The 17,107-nt window shown below is 41.7% G+C and overlaps 1 long non-coding RNA gene across 2 annotated transcripts; it reads left to right on the forward strand.

The window, feature by feature from the left end:
- Positions 1-723: 723 nt before the first annotated feature.
- On the forward strand, positions 724-9,414 carry LOC146439506 (uncharacterized). 2 transcript variants are annotated; one of them, XR_014850820.1, is made up of 4 exons: positions 724-838; positions 1,849-1,943; positions 7,966-8,085; positions 8,915-9,414. It is a non-coding gene; the product is annotated as an uncharacterized LOC146439506 (long non-coding RNA). The 2 variants fall into 2 exon arrangements; XR_014850819.1 differs by having other exon boundaries at positions 7,966-9,414.
- The last annotated feature ends 7,693 nt before the right edge of the window (positions 9,415-17,107 follow it).

Raw genomic sequence — 17,107 nt, forward strand, 5'->3', positions numbered from 1 at the left:
AGCCAAATATGCTAGAGGTACACTTATTTGTTAAATAAATACAGGGAGTATGCTTCAATGATTCACCACACCCACACCAAGCGCTGCATAATTACAGGCTTGTTGCCAGACAAGCTAGGGTTGTTGGGTTTTTTGGGGGTTTTTTTGCAAACAGAGGTCTTATTCATAAGTCATTAATAACTGGCTTTGATGGAGGAGATAATTTCTCACAGAAATGCTAAATGATTGTTCTAAGTGCACTTCTACAACCAGAAAGGGGGTTGTATTTATTTATTGCTAATAGTCATTCACTGCTAAACCTCAAAAGATAAGTTTTCTACTGGATATAAACCTGACTGAGATAGCAGAGTATTATGTAGAGTAGGGATGCTCTCTCCAAGCACCACTGCATGTTAAGAAAATTTGGCTTCAGTCATTCTAAAATGACTACTAACTTCTATACACTTCAGTGTGTCTAGCTCCTGTCTCAGAAATATCTCTGCGGCTTTCCAGTTGGCATCTTTTACCACATTTACACAAACACTAAAAGAGCAGGAGGGATTACCTTCTCTGGCAGTCATTTCCTGGTTAATGTTCTTAGCCATATCTTAAGCTGTCCTTAATGGGTGGTCAGCAGTAAGAGCCTCAGCTGCTGGCAGAGCTCCAAGCACCACGTGGCTGTGCTGCTGTGGTATTTTCAAAAAAGCTAGAGGCCAAGAAACTGGTTAAAGGGCATTGTACACATCCAGTTGACATCTTCAGCTAGCTTACCTCCTAATTCCAACAGATCTGCAGGAATGAGGCCTTGTGGCTAGAATGGGAGGAGGAGGATGTTTTACACTGCTTGGGAGGACACTTGGTGAGCATCCACTGCTGATGAGGTACCCTCTGTGCTGTGGGATTACAACTGAGAACTACAGCCATATCCACCCAGCTCTGCTGTCTCATGCTTCCTTCTTTACTTTCATTGCTCTTGTTTAGAATTCAGCCAAATAACAAAATCTCAGCAATTCTCTATCAATGCCATGTGGTCTGTGCATGACTGCCCATGTTTTGGTACTGCTGGTGGGAATAGCTTAGGCTAACAGGTCTTGACTGTAAAAGCAGCTGATAGGCAGAGTGAGGCAGAGTATTGCTCTCTCAGATTTTCTCTCTGAGATAATTGCCTCTGTAGGAATCAAAGGGGTCATTTACTATCTCTTAATCCTTTTTCTCTTCCATACCTCTTCTGCTTGTTCCTCTATTAGTATTTTTCCCATTTTGATGATAAAGGCACATAAAATATATCAAAACATTCCAAAGTATCTGTGGCTAGCACAGGCTTTTCCCATGAGAATTCTTTTTGTGTTTTATAAATAAAGATAAAGTTTGGATGTTATTAAAAACAGTGTCCCAAGATCTGGATGGTGCAGGCCTGGCCAATCAGGCCTAGGGGGAGGCTTCTGGCCGACCAATCTGGGTGACCTTTGAAAACTCTATATATATAATGAAATCAAAACAATAAAGGTCTTTCCTTCTTGCCACTGAGAACTGGTTCTTCTTTACTCTGCTAGCGGCTCAACAGCGACAAGTATCAACACACTTTCTGCACAAATTGTCACTTTTCCCTACAGTGCTGCTAAGGATGGATGTACTGCGCAATGAGTCTGAGTCCCATAAACATGCACTTCTGCCTTCATGTCTGGATTCTCTTGTTTTAGAAGCTTTCCAGTTTTTTTGATTCAGATTTATTCCTCTCATAGTTTCTTTATTCTCAGTCTCTGATTCTCTCTGACATTCATTATGGTAAATATGGAAAGGCTGTCACCACTGTACAACGATTGTTGTTTCAATCACCCTTTATCTCTGGCTGATTTATATTTCTAAAAGTTGGTCCAAGGAATAATAGTTGCAACAATGTGTGAGGAACAATGGCATCCCGTGTCTTACAGAGAGAGGCCGGATCACAGTCAAGAGACTTGGAGGTAAGCCACTCACTAGATTAGAGCTGCAAAGTCTACAGTGGGTTGAATGGGAGAGGTGGAGGGGAAGCTGTGAAGAAATCTTTCTCAAAACCTTTAATGCGTGGCATTTTTGTGGCTTTCCCTCTCCAGGGGCTGATATTGCTAATCCTTTTCTAAATGGTGTTTGAACACCGCTGTCCTCAGGGTTCCACCCATCTCCCAGCTCCATCTCCTTTTTCACTGCTCCTTTGTTTATGCATCCTGGTCTAAATCCTTATGGGATCGATAAGGAAAATAACTGCCTTGGCATTGCACAGTGCAGCACCAGACTGCTTGCTGAAGTTGATTAGCACTGGTAAAAGAATATTTTAGACTGGCTACTTGCCAGGCTCTGGAAGTAAGCCTGGCAAGTAAGCTCCCCTTTCCTTCCAGGGAAGCTTTACAGAGAGAGAGACATTGAAAGAGAGTGCAAAACACAGTGCTTGTCATAGGAATGCTGTCAACTATTCCCAGGTTACTGAGGACCCTTCATTTTGGAGGAATAATTGGGGAAGACTGACTGTAACCCATGGTGATATCTAGCTGTTGGAGACTAGTGATTTGCAGGTTGATATAATTGTTCTGCAGCTGAAAGTGATCTTTTGTCCAAGGGGACACAGCTTCCTCTTTTCATGTGGGATATCACATTTTTCTCAAATTAGTGGAGCTAACCCCTGCTGAAGGTGTGGTTTAGAGGCTGCAGTCTCAAAATCTACCCTGATTTTTCCTGTTGCTTTTTATTTACTAGTAGAAAATGAATCCCCAATACAATATAAACACAATGCTGACATAAATCTCCCTGAAATTTCAACAGGATGTGACGTTCCCACTCTCTTTCTTGTTATCCGTTCTACTGCGAGCCCTAGTTACATCTGAGGGATTATTAACCAAATACATGTAGTCCATGCTCAGCAGAGAATAGTCACAAATAAATAGATTACTAATTATTGGATTTTTATTACCATTTTGCTGCTCTGACAAGTTTTGTTTACTAAGTGGAAATATGCTGAGCATGTTAATATTAGCAGGATACAGAAGTGTGATGGAAATCAGGCAAGTCAGATAATAAATGTTTGTTTTATGATAGCCTGTGGGAGCTGTCAATGGGAGTCAGTGGGAGCATATTTTTTAGGCAAAAAAAGTACTCTTCAAAACAGGATATGGGCATCTCCAGAGAGATTCATTGAAGGAATGTCCAGATGCTAGACCACTCTTCTTAGCTGTAAAGATGGTTAAAGGCATACATTCATTATAGTTGCCTTTTATTTTATAGCCTCACTCAAGAAAGTGATAAGATAGCAAATAGCATTGTGCTCATTCAACTCACTGGCAAACGACGTGGGGTAAAGTCGGTCAATAAAGCTAACTGTACCTGGACAGTCTGATTAAATGCATCATTAACCAGTTGTCAGGACTACTCCTTCTTCAGTCAACAGACTCAGTCACTAGATATATCACACTTGGACATCTCTGAGGTTTAGGATTAGGTCTGGCCCTTCAAACCAAAGCTGCAGACCTCTTTCAAATGAACAAAAGCAGGCTGGGTTGCATTGTCTGCAGACATGTGCTCTGCAAGGCTATGCACCCTCATTCAAACTAATGACAGCAACAATAGTGAGTTAATAATAACAGTACCAACATATCAAATTGTGAAAGAACAGACCCCTAAGACGAAGGTTGCTCTACTTAAGTATGTAATGCCTGTGGATTTATTTGCCGGGTCCAGACATTTCCAACCACTTTTGAAATGGTCCTCACTGGATGTAAGGTGCCATTTTTGCCTCATTAAGGCCCATATGAAATTGAAGCTCTGATTATTGGTATTAAGATTATCAAAGGTTATAACTATTGGTAATGCTTCTGTGAGGGAGGCCCTGGAACAGGTTGTAACACAATGTGGATGCCCCATCCCTGGAATTGTTCAAGGCGAGGTTGGATAAGGCTTTGCATGGCCTGGAGTAGTGGAAGATGTCCCTGCCTGTTGCAGAGGAGTTGGAACTAGAAGATCTTATAAGGTCCTACCTAAACAATTCTATGATTCTATGATTATGTGATAATACATAGTTTGGAAAAGATATAGCAAAAGAGATATATCTTCTTCAAGGGATGACAATTTTTCAGCCAGATGTTGGATGGGGAAGAGAAGGCAGTGTGTCTCCCTACTGAGGTCTCTCACAGGCTCCTTTGGGATGTTCTGCTCTGGGTCCTCCCTGAGACCCCAGTGAGTGCTGCATCTGCAGCCTGACATAGTCAGTCAGTTCCTACATAACAGTACTTTATTACTAGTAAATGACTGAAGCTGTTTCCTTCACACTTGGCTTCGACCCCATAATCTGTTTAAAGAGTTGCAGAGGAGGGATGAGGCAGAGAAGTAGAGCAGCACTAAACCAGAGATGTTATCAACAGCACCAGATAAAGTCACTGCCTGCTCTGGGAGGCAGCACAACTGCACAGTTTCATTCTCAGGCTGGTCTGGGGATCTCCTCCTACCACCTTCCCTTTGCAGGCAAATCCTGGCCCTTTTGCTTTCTGAGGTTTACCAAAGTACTCCAGAATGAGTACACAGAATCCAGCTGTGCCATAATGTAAAGAGGGCTGCTGTCCTGGCTGTGACAGCTCTTGTGGCTGGGGACACAGGAGAGAAGCGTGGTCTGCTGGCATGCAGTCAGGCAGCTGGGGCTGCTACTAGTTTTGTCTTAAAGGCCAGAGGAAATTTTAAATAAATATTTTCTTCAGGAGGGCAAATACCAAGGCTCAGTTTTAATGGAAATATTAATCCCAGAGGGAAGTGTGCATCATGTGGGGCTCTCACAATGAGACACAGACTTCTGAAGATATTTCTTAATGACATTATTTATGTTTATTTTTCAGTGCTGTGGTAGCTCCCAGGAGCTATGAACCAAGTGCCTCTTAACCTTGGGACTTTATAAACACAGGCTGAAAGGGTGATCTTGTTCCGGAAAGCTTTCTCTCTTTAGAAAGCTGACATCTGAGCTGATGCTGTTTTACTTAAATTGAGCTAGTAAAATATACAGTGAGTGCCTGTTTTTCCAGCTGGGTGCTTACCTGTCTCTCTCTCTCTCTCTCTGTGTCCTTTGTGTGGCCACATGTCTTTCACCTTTATGCATTGTGGCATCCCTTGTGTGCCTTCATCATTTCCAAGTGTGCTTAGATTCAGTCATGCCTGATAGTCACTTGGGATATGTAAATAATTTTTAAAAAGGAAGAAAATGCATTTTCCCCCAGTTTTCCTGACTTAATTTCATCATATTTCTGATAGGAAGAATGATGGTCTATGAAGGAAGGTAGAAAACATTACTCTGAGCCCTTCTCAACACAGTCCCTGCCCTAGCTTGAAATGGGGCAAAAATTAGTAGTTTATAAGAGCATCTTCTCTTCATGGATACATCTTCCTTTGCATGATGGGCATCTGTCAGGTTCTTGTCTTTCCACATTGTTTATCACTAATTTTCCCTGCTACACACAATAAAAGATATGAACATATAAGAGGCAACTTCTGCTTTGGTCAAAGTTACATCCAAGTGTAATTTAATATTCCTTAGGGAAATAAAAAGTCACACAATTTTGATGATATTAGGTTCCTTGTCTGTATAAATTAAGTCCAAACTACTTTTTATCGTGCCTGGAAGCACTGTTGTCACTAATAGAAACATCTCATGGAGAAAAGGTATTTAATTTCTCTCAGTTTATTATCTATGTAATTGCTGTGGCCTGGTTTGGCTTGTTAAAGTTAACCTGGAATTAGTAATTTAGATGTTAGGCTCTGAATTAGTGGTTTGAGACAGGTGTTCCATGAGTGTCTGAGAAGTGCTTGGGGCCCAGTTGATGATTTTGAAAGCAGAGCTGGCCAGGGTCGAGTATTAAAGGCAGGAACTGTTTCAGACATTCTCAGCAAGCCAGATCCTCCCGGTGGTATGAGGGACTCCCTGCAGCAGGGCTGGGAGCACCACTGTGGTCCTGCCCATCCACCTCCATGCGTCCCCGCCCTCCCGACCCGTGCTTCTCTGCCCCTTAGTGGCTTAGCTTGGAAACCCAAACAGGCTGAAAAATAACCCCACAAATGAAGCAAATAGTCTGTAGTTGGTTAAGATCCCTCAGCAGATGGCAACAGACGGTGTGGCCTCATGATGAGGAAACGGCAAAAGAAAGCCAGTGACAGAGAGAGGGATTACATCAGGGCAGATTTGGATCAGCCCCAGGTGCTGTGCATCAGCACCCTTAGAGACCCAGGGCAGGGATGAGAAATATGGAGAAGAAACACTGTATTGCACCCAGCATGAGTTGGAAATGTGAACGGTAGTTTAAAGACACATGGAATGGGAATTCACCTGAGTGTTGACCACACTAATTCAGTAAAACTTGTGATGCATTCAGCTCTTCATAAATCTCATGGGCTATTAAAAAAGGTGATCAAGAAGGAAATACAAACAAACCATAAAGCACCTTGAGAGGTAGGGAAAAGAGAGCAATTATGTACCTACTAATAACATTAGGGACTAAGAGGAACCCACTGAAATTATCAGGTAGTGAATTAAAAAGAAATGGAAGGACTATGAAGGACTAAACATGGAACTCAGATATCCAGGGTCCCAGAGAGTTGTTCCACACACCAAACTACACTGGTCAAGCAAAAATTGTAAGAAAACATTTTATATATTGTAACATACTTCGACTTGGAGAGGGTCTAGGAAGTCATCTGGTCCAAGCCCTGCTCAAAGCAGGACCAACTGTAATGTTAAGTTACATTTTTATGTGATCTAGTATAATCAAAATGTCCATTATGTATTGATGTGTATGTGTATGGACTACTTTTGCTCTCACCTTTAATAACTTTTGATTGCTTGAGTTGCTAACAATGGTCTTGCAGTGCACTAGAGTATTTCCCAGCACTAGATTTGCAGAGGCAGGTGGGTATTTGCTGTGCAAGAGTTGCAACTTGTCCTAGCAATTATAAACCTCACCTGCAATTATTTTTAGGCATGAAAGGGTAAGCTAGCTTTAAAAAGCGTGTCTTAAGAGTTGTATGAATCCAACAAAATTGCAACATTGCCATGCAGAAATGTGCTGAGGCATGTGAGCCTTTGGCAGATTCAGCCTGCTGACAGGCTGGATCCGGAGTGGCACCATCTTAGTAAACCAATTAAATAACGGGTGCTAGTTTCCTAAGGGTATGGCCCAAGGGAATTTTGAATTGTTCAGCTGAAAGTTAGAATTAGTGAATCAAACTCTTCCCTGAATCAGACTAGTTAAATTGTGACCTCAGCTTTCTTACCCCAGATTTCCATTCAAAAAATACAGGGCTTTAAACTGCAAATATACAGTAGAAGACATTAGATTTCCATCCAGTTTTAAAACGAAATCATTCTCATTTTCTCATAAGCAGCTGCAATGCGTTTCCAGAGTATGATAAGAAAAAAGTTTGCTTTAATTGGGAATAAAAAGGGAAAATTATGGAAGAGGATAAATCCACATGAAGGAATGCTTCATAAAGGGCATGAAATTAAACAGTTAGGAAAGTTTGAAGCTATGGGTTCATGAACAAGCAGAAAACTACATTCAGGAGAAAACTTACAACTCAGTCTCTGATCTAGGTTCAGATACATAGGGCAAGGAATGGGGGTGCATGTGGAAGGCTAAGCCCCACCTGGCAGTGGTACTGACTGGAATGGTGGGTGACACCTTCAGGGACATATGGCAGGCAGCCTGCATGCAGCTGGGAGCTCCAGAACTCTGAGACCTCCAGAGCACTTCTGTCTCTACTGTCTGCATATGCACTCTGACCCTGAGGTCTTTGCAAGGCAGCCTACTGCAGCACAAAAGCACGCTAGCTTGGGGAAGGAGTGCAACAAGCACATCCAAGTAGTGCAGAACAAATAAACAGGATCAAACTAAAGGAACCAGGAGGCAGAAGAGAGGTGGGTTGACAGAAATGGCCTGTGGAAATGAATGCTTGCATATACTTTCTCTCAATTGCCTACTGCAGCTTTCAGGGGAATATCCCACAGGACACAGAAACCAAGAGACCATCAATCCTTGGCCAGGAAGCAAATGGGTAAAGGGGAACAAAGAAGATTAAGAACAGAGTCTGCAGACCCATGAGGAGGTGAGAGCTCCCCTGGCTCACAGTCCAGCAAGGCAAAAACAAGGGCAGGATTCCTGGGTAAAGCACAGGTCATGGGAGATGGCAAGGGACTGGGAGCAATGGTGAGGACAGGATCAGTAACACAGTGGTGTCTGCTAACCAGAAACTTGGAAAGGGTCCAGCATCTGCTGATGGAGAAGAGCCACAAGTAAGGTAGAGGGGTAACCCAAAGGGACAGCCACACCCTGCCCTGAAGAAGGAGAGCAGCATGAGGATGAAACACCAAAACGTGAAGTGGGTTTAATAGGCATCCCAAGGCTTTGAGGTGCTTCTTTGTGCAGTGGGAGTTTACTGAAAGACATGTCCTCAGGAAGAGTTACAGATCAGGAAAGTCCTGACGCAGTGAGTCAGAAAATTTTAAAGTAGTATGCGGAAAATAAGACTTGGAGAAAGTCCTCCAGAGGCTGGACGAGGGGGAATTTGGATGCAGCAGCACGCTTGTTTCTGCACATCAGTTCACCAGCTTCAAGGATAAAATGTCTGTAGGGAGCCACTGAGCCACTCAGGTTTCGCTACCTGGAAACCTTTGCTAGCGATGGCCAGCATCCAGCAGGTCACACAGCAGCACCCTGTTACTGAGCTGATGCTGGTTTTCGAGCTGGTGCTGACCTGATCAGTGACCTGCTGGGTTCCTGCTTTTGCCACAAGTAGGGAAAAAGTGCCTTATCAATCCAAATTATTCGCCCCAAACTTTGGGCCTTTTAACCCCTGTGCCTTTGCTGGGGAAAACAAACAAACAATCAAACAAACCAACCAACCCAACCAAGCAATGTTTGTTGTCATTTTACAGTGATGCTCGTTCGCTCTGACACCAGCAGGGACAGGGCTGCCGCTGTGCCGTCCTGTCTCAGAGCAGAGCTCCTCAGGCTGCCCGGGAATGCCCGGCGATGCCGAGCGCGGCGGGGCGATAGTCCCTCTCCGGGAGCATCGCTGCTCCGAGCGGGCGGAGCCGCAGTGCCACCTCCCGGCTCGGCCGCGATGGAGCTCAGCTCTGCCCAGCAGCTGGGACAGGGCTGGGTTGGATTCAGGCCGAGAATAGTGTTGATAGCACACTGATGTTTTTAGCTGTTTCTCAGCAGTGTTTACCCCAAGTGAAGGACTTCTCAGTTTCCCATGCTCTGCCAGCCAGCAGGTGCACAAGAAGCTGGGGGAGGCGAGGGACAGGACAACATGGCCAGGATAGCAAACATATTATTATCAATACCAATATTATTAATATTAATATTAGTAATATAATTACTGTTATTAATGGGTTTTTTGTATTATTAATATTACTACTACTACTACTATTACTACATCTAATTTTGTTTCAATTATCAAACTATTCTTATCACAACGCATGTGTTTTGGGTTTTTGTTTTTTTCTGATTCTCATCCACACAAGAGGAAGGGGTGAGGAGTAAACTAGCAGCTGTGTGGTACTTAGCTGCTCTCTGGGACTAAACCATAATGTGGTACGATCAATTATGTTTTTCCTCTTGAAATGCTGTTGCTGTTTTACTTTCACTAGCACACCTCTTAGGAGGAAATGTATTTTGATTTCTCTGATAGAGTTCACATAAATATCGTGTGAATTTGGTCAGTAGGTTAAGAGGAGATAGGGTGTGTAACAAATTTCTCCAAGATTTACCTTTTTGTTGCTGAATTTGATTCAGCTGTGGCAGTTTCCTGTTAAGCCTGGGTTTGAACATGGTTGTTTTTCTGCCTTTCAGGTCCAATGAGATCCTACTAAGACCGAATAAGTTTATCACCCATAGGTTACTAATTTCATAATTCTAATGGTCCAGAGTGCTTCATGAATTATGTTAATGTGCTGGAACTGGATTTTTTTTTTTTTTAATCCTGCTTTGAATAATTGCCCCATTTCATTATTTATAGATGTAGATGTCAGTGCACCTGGGAAAGCGCTTCAGGGCACTACCACATTCCCTGCTCAGACACATTCATTCCAGCCTTGCTTGCCACTGTGACAGGCCTTGTGTTGTTACAGGTCTGATCTCCTGCAGCAGCAGGCAACCGTGACCATGTAATTGCTCTCCTTTGCTCATGTGGTCAGAGAAGTCTGGAAAATCAGTGCTTAGGGTGAGTGCCCCAGAGAAAGCAATATTTCAAAGCCTGAGCAAACCAGTGAGCTGGGGAATTTATTTACCCAGAGTCGTTAGTTTTGATTTATTTGTCTCTACTGAACCTCCTGACCACGACTGAATGGTTTTTGTCAAATGATTTTAACAGTGTTGGATAGTTGTTGAACAAAAGGCATACACACCCTCTCACAGCTGGTGCAAAAAATACATGATTTGAAGCCTCACCTGTCCTCAGGACTTGCTCTGAATTGTTCAGATTTTGCCACACCAGATGATAGGGACAGCTTTGTTATTTAGGCTACAGATTTATAAGTGCTGAATTGCTGTAAATTGACACATTGCCTCCTCTTTTTCATTTAAAATGAAAAGGTGAAAGAGCACTGATTTCTCTCATCACTGGCTCTTTCTAGGAAGCTCAAGCTGGATCTTTTGCTATGGTTGCCACCTGAAGGCATGTGTGCTGCAATGCCTCCTGTAGGAGGATGTTTTGACATCTGTCCTGAACCAGGCTGAGAATTCAAACCCAAAATCTTTCATGAGTTTCTGCAAAAAACCTTCAAAAAGGGAGGTATTTAGTATGGAATCAGTTTAGACCAAAATTCTGCTTAGAATAACTCAGACTTTGAACTAGATTTGCAGATGTTTGACTTTCTGCAAGCCTCTTGGTGGGACCTGAACCAGACTTTACCTTTTTCTGACTGCAGATTTTAGTGACTAATACCTAATACTTAATGTTCCTTTTTTACATACTATAATGTACTTGCCATAAACCACTCTTACTGAAGCCAAGTAAAAATAAAAGTCCCAGTGCTACATGGAGTTCAAATTCTGAATTCTTCACAGAAATGTTGACAATTGCTGCTCCCTTTTCCTGCAGCTGCCCACACAAAACCATTTTTTGTGTCATTGTTAGCCTTATTACCAATTCTAATCAGAATTCCTGAAAATTATTTGAATGCAACAGCTATACCCATGTGTATAAAAAGTTTGTATGAACACATACACACACATACCTGCCAGTCAAGAGGAAGGGACATTGGTACATGCCTTTGAGACCAGCTATTGGGATCATCAGACTCTCACCATGTCAGTATTTTGCACCCATGAAAGCCAGTCTCAGAGGAATTTCCAGATGCTGCATTTTCCAGTTCTGAGACTTGATTCACATCTCAGAGCTTGACTAGTGGAGATATTTTGATTACAGGTCTAATTGCTAAAATAAACCCCAAATGTCTAGATAAGTAAAAGCCCAAGCCTTGATATAGTTTTATGAAGATGTAGGTGATGCATGCTGAGCATTTTATTAGCAGGGAATAAGTAATTATTATGTGGGTTTTTGTGTGCTGGAACATGAGTGTGTTATGGCCAATTTCACAGGTCAAAAAAAGCAAGTGGTGATGAAGTGTGCACATTTTACTGATGTTCATTTATAAAACTCATGTTGCTCAACTGAGATTTCTGTTCTTGTGGGTCATGTAGATCTTTGGAGAAATTATTTGTAAAGCTTTGACATGTCACAGTGATATTTCTAGGCCTGGAATGACCATGAACAACAGACTGAAGAAAGGGAAAATTATGGCTTAGGTAAAAAGGGAAGAAAGAGAACCAGAGAAATTAAAAGGATGATGGCATAAGATGGGTGGACTTTGGTGGAGGTGGGGGAAATGGAAGAAGTAATATTTGTATGGAGATTAAAAATAAAATGGAGCTAGAAAGCCCTTAGCAAATGGCTGATCTTGATTTAATCCAGTGTGACACATTGATCCATATAATCATGTAGCAGTTTCATTAAAAAAAATCCCTAGAGTTTAAATACTGTGTATTTGGTAATGAGCTGCTCTATCATATGATGGATTTAGGCAAACACATTACAATTCCTTTAATGCCAATTTTATAATGTCAGTTGACTGGTGACACTGAAGACTTCCAAACTGTAACTGTTTGGCTGAGCTGACCTCTCAAAGCCTATAAAGCTCAGGGCTAGAAGTTGCTATCAAGTCCTCCACATCATCCAGTCTCCTTCAGGTCATTTTCCCTAGACCCACACACATCTTACGGCGTGATCATTTGAATGCAGTGGGGCAGATGTACCAAGGCTCCTGTTGAAAAAAGGGAGCTTAAATCATCCTGTGTTGACTGGTCTTCCTTCTTTGCTCAGAATGAAACTCAGTGCTTCCCATAAAGGTTTAACTTTGGCTCTGAGTTAGTTCCTCAGGCATTTCCTAGGGAAATGTTGGCATGTAGAGCTGGGACAGAATTGTTGTCTGAGCCTTTACTGATGGAAGGTGGCTGACTTCACATGTAGTTATCCCTGCTCAAAGGATACACTGAGTAGAAAGTAAATTTTCTGTCAAGTGTTTCCCAGACCTATCTTGCAGAAGGGCAGCAGAAAAAAATCTAGAAAGAGTATAAGTCCCACACAGCCAGCCTACAGCACTACTCTTTTAGTTAGAAATGTCTTCAGGTGCAGGTAGAGCTGAGAAGTTGCTAAGTGGTTACTGTAATGCTCAGTGCTGGGGACAGACATTCCTGCCAATCTCATGGAACTCAAAAGGATCTGCACAGGCTGAATGGAGGCTACAGCAGCTGATCTTGTGAAGTTTTTATGCTGCATCACAGATGGAATGAAAACAGTAAAGCAATTCTACCACGTGGGCATGCCCGTGGTGGCAGGAACCATCAAGAGAATAGAGATGTTCCAGTTCACCAGTCTGTGGAGGAGGGTTCTGATTTGCTTTTTGGCACTTTCAAGGATTGAACTGGTTCAACAGGCAGGATGTCATCTGAGTTCAGAAGATCTAATAAAAGAAGTCATACCTGTCAAGGTCTTTTCTTTCCAAAAGGCTGCTCTGAATCAATACACTGGAGATAACAGCTTTGTACAAGACTGGCTGGAGCAAGGGTTGTTTTGATAGTTATGAATTCATGACCTTCTCCCTCAGCAACACTGTGACTTGAAGCTGAAATATTCTTGGCAACTGGAACAGTAAATCTCAGAAATGGGGAGGGAGGGAGTCACGAGGGGAGGAATGAGATGAAAGGCCATGGGTCATAGCAGGGAGTGCACAGTACCAGCAGGATTAAACTTCCCTCAACCTGTTGTATCCACTTTTCATGATCCTATGGGATCCTTTTTGGATCACAGAGAAGAGCATAGCTGTTTTATTTTTCACTGTGGCCAAGAAAACCCCAGCTGTCTGTCCCTACCAGGATGGGCCACCACACTTTTTTCCCCCAGCTTTTCTTCTTTTCATTTCATGTGTGTTACACTCTGAGAACACCCCTGAGTAAAAATACAAAAAGTAATCAGGAGTGTGATTATTTTCTAAGCACCATAAGTGAAGGATGACATCATCTTAAAAGAGCATGTCTTGACTAGATCTTCCTTGTAAATTACCAAACTTATTATTCAGGACACTGGACTATTTCTAACTGAGAAAGACTTCACTACAAAGAGAACTACAGATGACATACACATAATAGGTTGTAAAGACCTCAGCGGCTGAGAACACAAATAACAGGCTGGACAACTTTTCCAGCCCCTATGTTGCCAGTTCCAATCCAGATATTGGTATAGTGAGTCTCCCAAATGTGAACCAGCATGTATTCCTGATGACTTTTCATTTGCCTCCACTAAGTAACATGAGGGTTTCATGTTAGTCTCAGGATGACCTCTTAGACATGGAATAAATGTTTTTTCTATGGCTGAGTCAGAGCAGAAAATGATAGCTGGGAGAATCAGTGGCTTTCAGCCACTGCATATTTCCCACAAGTCAATGTACCAGCTGAGACAGAAGTTTTCAGTACCATTTCAAGTGCTTTGGAAAGAGATGTGCTTATTTATTTGAAATTTTCTACAAGTCCTAAAGAAATAAAAAGGGAGGAAAGTATAGAAGCAGCTGGTGCTTATAGCAAAGACATCCTTCTGCTGTAATAAGGGTTTGGGTAGAGCTGGTTCTTTAGACTGACATAGGGGAAAGGAGGAATTTAATGCAACTGATGGCCCTTTCTCTGGCTGAATTATGTCCTGTGAGTTAATCCCAAGAGTTCTTGACAATATCCTTGTTTTCACTGTGGCATTTACTCAGACAAGGAGGAAAAATGTGATAAACAGCCTAAACCAGTTCAAAGTATGCAAGAGCATTTCATGCTAGCAGGAGATCAACCTAACTTTTCCTTTCTGCAAAAGCTTTCTGGAAGACATCCAGCAGCCTTTAATTCCAGCAGTTGTATATCTGCATTTTCAGGCATTTGTATTCTAATGGTTCTTTAGCTTTCTTTCTTTTTTTTTCTTTTCTTTTCTTTTTTTTTTTTTTTTAACTAATGATATTGCTGAATATATATTTAATTGACCCTTCAGGGTATTAAACTAACTGAACATTTAGGAAAAGCAGCCAAGTCTGACCTTGTGTCATAAAATAAGGGAGCTTGCCAGAGCCTGGACATAGAAGCCTTGTGCATGAGAGCTTGACCAAAACACAAGCAGAAATCTGATAGCTGAAGAAATACCCCGTAGCTAATGACATGTGAACCAAGGAGCCTCTGTGAGATTAAGTATCAGGTACTATTACACTCTGCTGCACTAGGACATCTTTTTGGCTCAAAGACCTATTTATGCTAGAGCCCTTTACCAGGCCTGGGCTGAGTGTATAAATGCAGACCCTCTCCATGAATAAGGAGGCCTTTATTTTCTTGTAGTGAAACAGAGGTCCAGCTGTGACCCTTGCTGGCCCTGGCTCCCACCTCTTTCCAGAGCTCTCCTGAAGCAACTGACTGACTGTTTGAAGTTCCACGGACCAACAACAAGGGGAATTTGTATTTGGTTCCGCTGAGTCTTAATGAGACCTTTATTATTGCTTGTCACTGCCTCTACTGATGCCAGAGCTCAGGGACTTTTTAAACACATCAAGGCACATTTTAAACTCTTACCCCTAGGCAAATTGGCCACTTTGTCTGATCACAGCCTCTGTGCTGATATAAAGGTCCATCTGTGAGGTTGCACAGACAGCTCTTGTAAAAGCCCCACTGACCTCGGTATGTGCTTCAAATGTTATGTACTTAGTAGCAGTCAATAGCTTCTCAGCTGCTGGGGTTTTCTTAGGGCTCTGTGTCTTTATCACCATAAGGGCAATATGTAATCTTTGAAACAGTTAAGTAGCTTTTAGCAAGGTATTGGAAAGGTGAGGTGGTAATAATAGCTGCAGAGTGGCCTTCCTTGTTAGCCGAAGTGCTATTGATAGGATCTTGGCATTTTACACCATTCAACTGCTCTGTTTAGAATAGGAGGGCTTAGAAACCTTGAGGTGCGAAGTCTGCAGTAAAACTATACAAAGAAATGATTTGCAGTTTACTCTCTGGGCTAAAAAAATATCCAAACAAAGAAAATAAATAGCTTAAATCCACCAGACTTGAAAAAATTTGAATGTGAACAAATATTATATGTATAGTTTTAAAGATTGTTTTTAACTTTAGCAAGAAAGAAAGCAATTTAGATCCATTGTGTAATAAAGCTGGTTTGGAAGAAAAAGCAAAATGGTGGATTGAAAAGTCCATTTACAATTACAGGAGAAAATATTATAGGGTATGTGCATAATAATAAATTCAATAGCACATGCTCTTGAGTACCACTTCTTGTCTTCCAGTAGGTGAATCAGTGTTTGCTAGAGTCTTGTTTAATAACACTAAAATATGTACTGATTATGATGCACTGTTTTGGGAGAAATGCTTTTGATTAACCATTTTAAATTTTTTTTTACTCAGATGTGTTTAAAAATCCTTAGTGTACTGAGGTTGCATGTTTTTGCAGAGCTAGGCACATTACTTGCTCATTCCATAACTTGTGGTGTTTAACTAAGGTTTTAAATCACACATTCAAACCATAGCATCTAGAACCCTGTATTTTGAATCTAATTAAGTCTCCAAGTAATTCAGAAACTTTGATTTTTTTTCCCAACACTTCTGTTTAAAAATAATAATAATAATAAATAATCTTATAATAAAAATAATCTCAAAAACTAAAATAAAAGTATAAACATTCAAATCACATGAAATGTCAAAGAACATTCAGGAGACGCTGTGATTTAGAAAGATAGTAGGGAATTGTTCTTATGCACTTCTGCTGTTTATTTTGATATCTTTCCTTGATGCTTCAATTCATTTTTTGACAATAATTTCCCAGATTTTCAAAATGCTTTGAGCTTTAGCTATTAGCATATAAAATAGGGCTATGATGTCCTGTTGTCATTTCCAGCAGCGTTACTGTAAGTGGCACATATTTGGCTGCTTCAGAACCTAAACACCCTGTATCACTTGTCTTCACTGAGTACAGAAAGTCATTTCCTTCCTCCTGGAAAGACCATGCTGTGATGACAGCTGAAGCTTGTGCATTGCAGGCATACCACACAGTTTAGCTTCCCGGAGATGTTGGCATTGAGCTGCCCTGCTGAGTAAAGAGTGTGCACCAAGGTATATAACAACAAAAGGGGAAACTGCTTTCTGTTCTTAGCCTGAGCGAGTCGAGTTTTAAAAACTGCTGTAGCATTTTAGTGTTGTAAATGAAAGAAAATCACAGTCCAAGCTGCTGCTTCTTAGAGTTCAATCTCCGTCTTGTTGCTGTGCCTTTTTTTCTCATGAGAGGGCTCCCATTACAGTAGGACATCTGTCCAGCTGGAGAGCCTGGTGCCCTTAACAGCCTGAAACAGTTTGGTGTTTACAGATGGTGTAAATTAAAACTGGATTGTGGATCAAAAGCCATTTCCATGTTGTCTTGTGATCTCAGTGACCCTTGGCTGGGACCTTACATCATCAGGAAGGGGCACCACTATCACTGTCATTTGGTGGAATCACCTATTTCGTTTGTACCAGGAGCCTGATTTCAAATGCTAAACAGCACATTAAAA

This window comes from Lichenostomus cassidix, chromosome 3, assembly GCF_008360975.1.
Source record: "Lichenostomus cassidix isolate B80296 chromosome 3, HeHo_3.0, whole genome shotgun sequence".
Lineage (NCBI taxonomy): Eukaryota > Metazoa > Chordata > Aves > Passeriformes > Meliphagidae > Lichenostomus > Lichenostomus cassidix.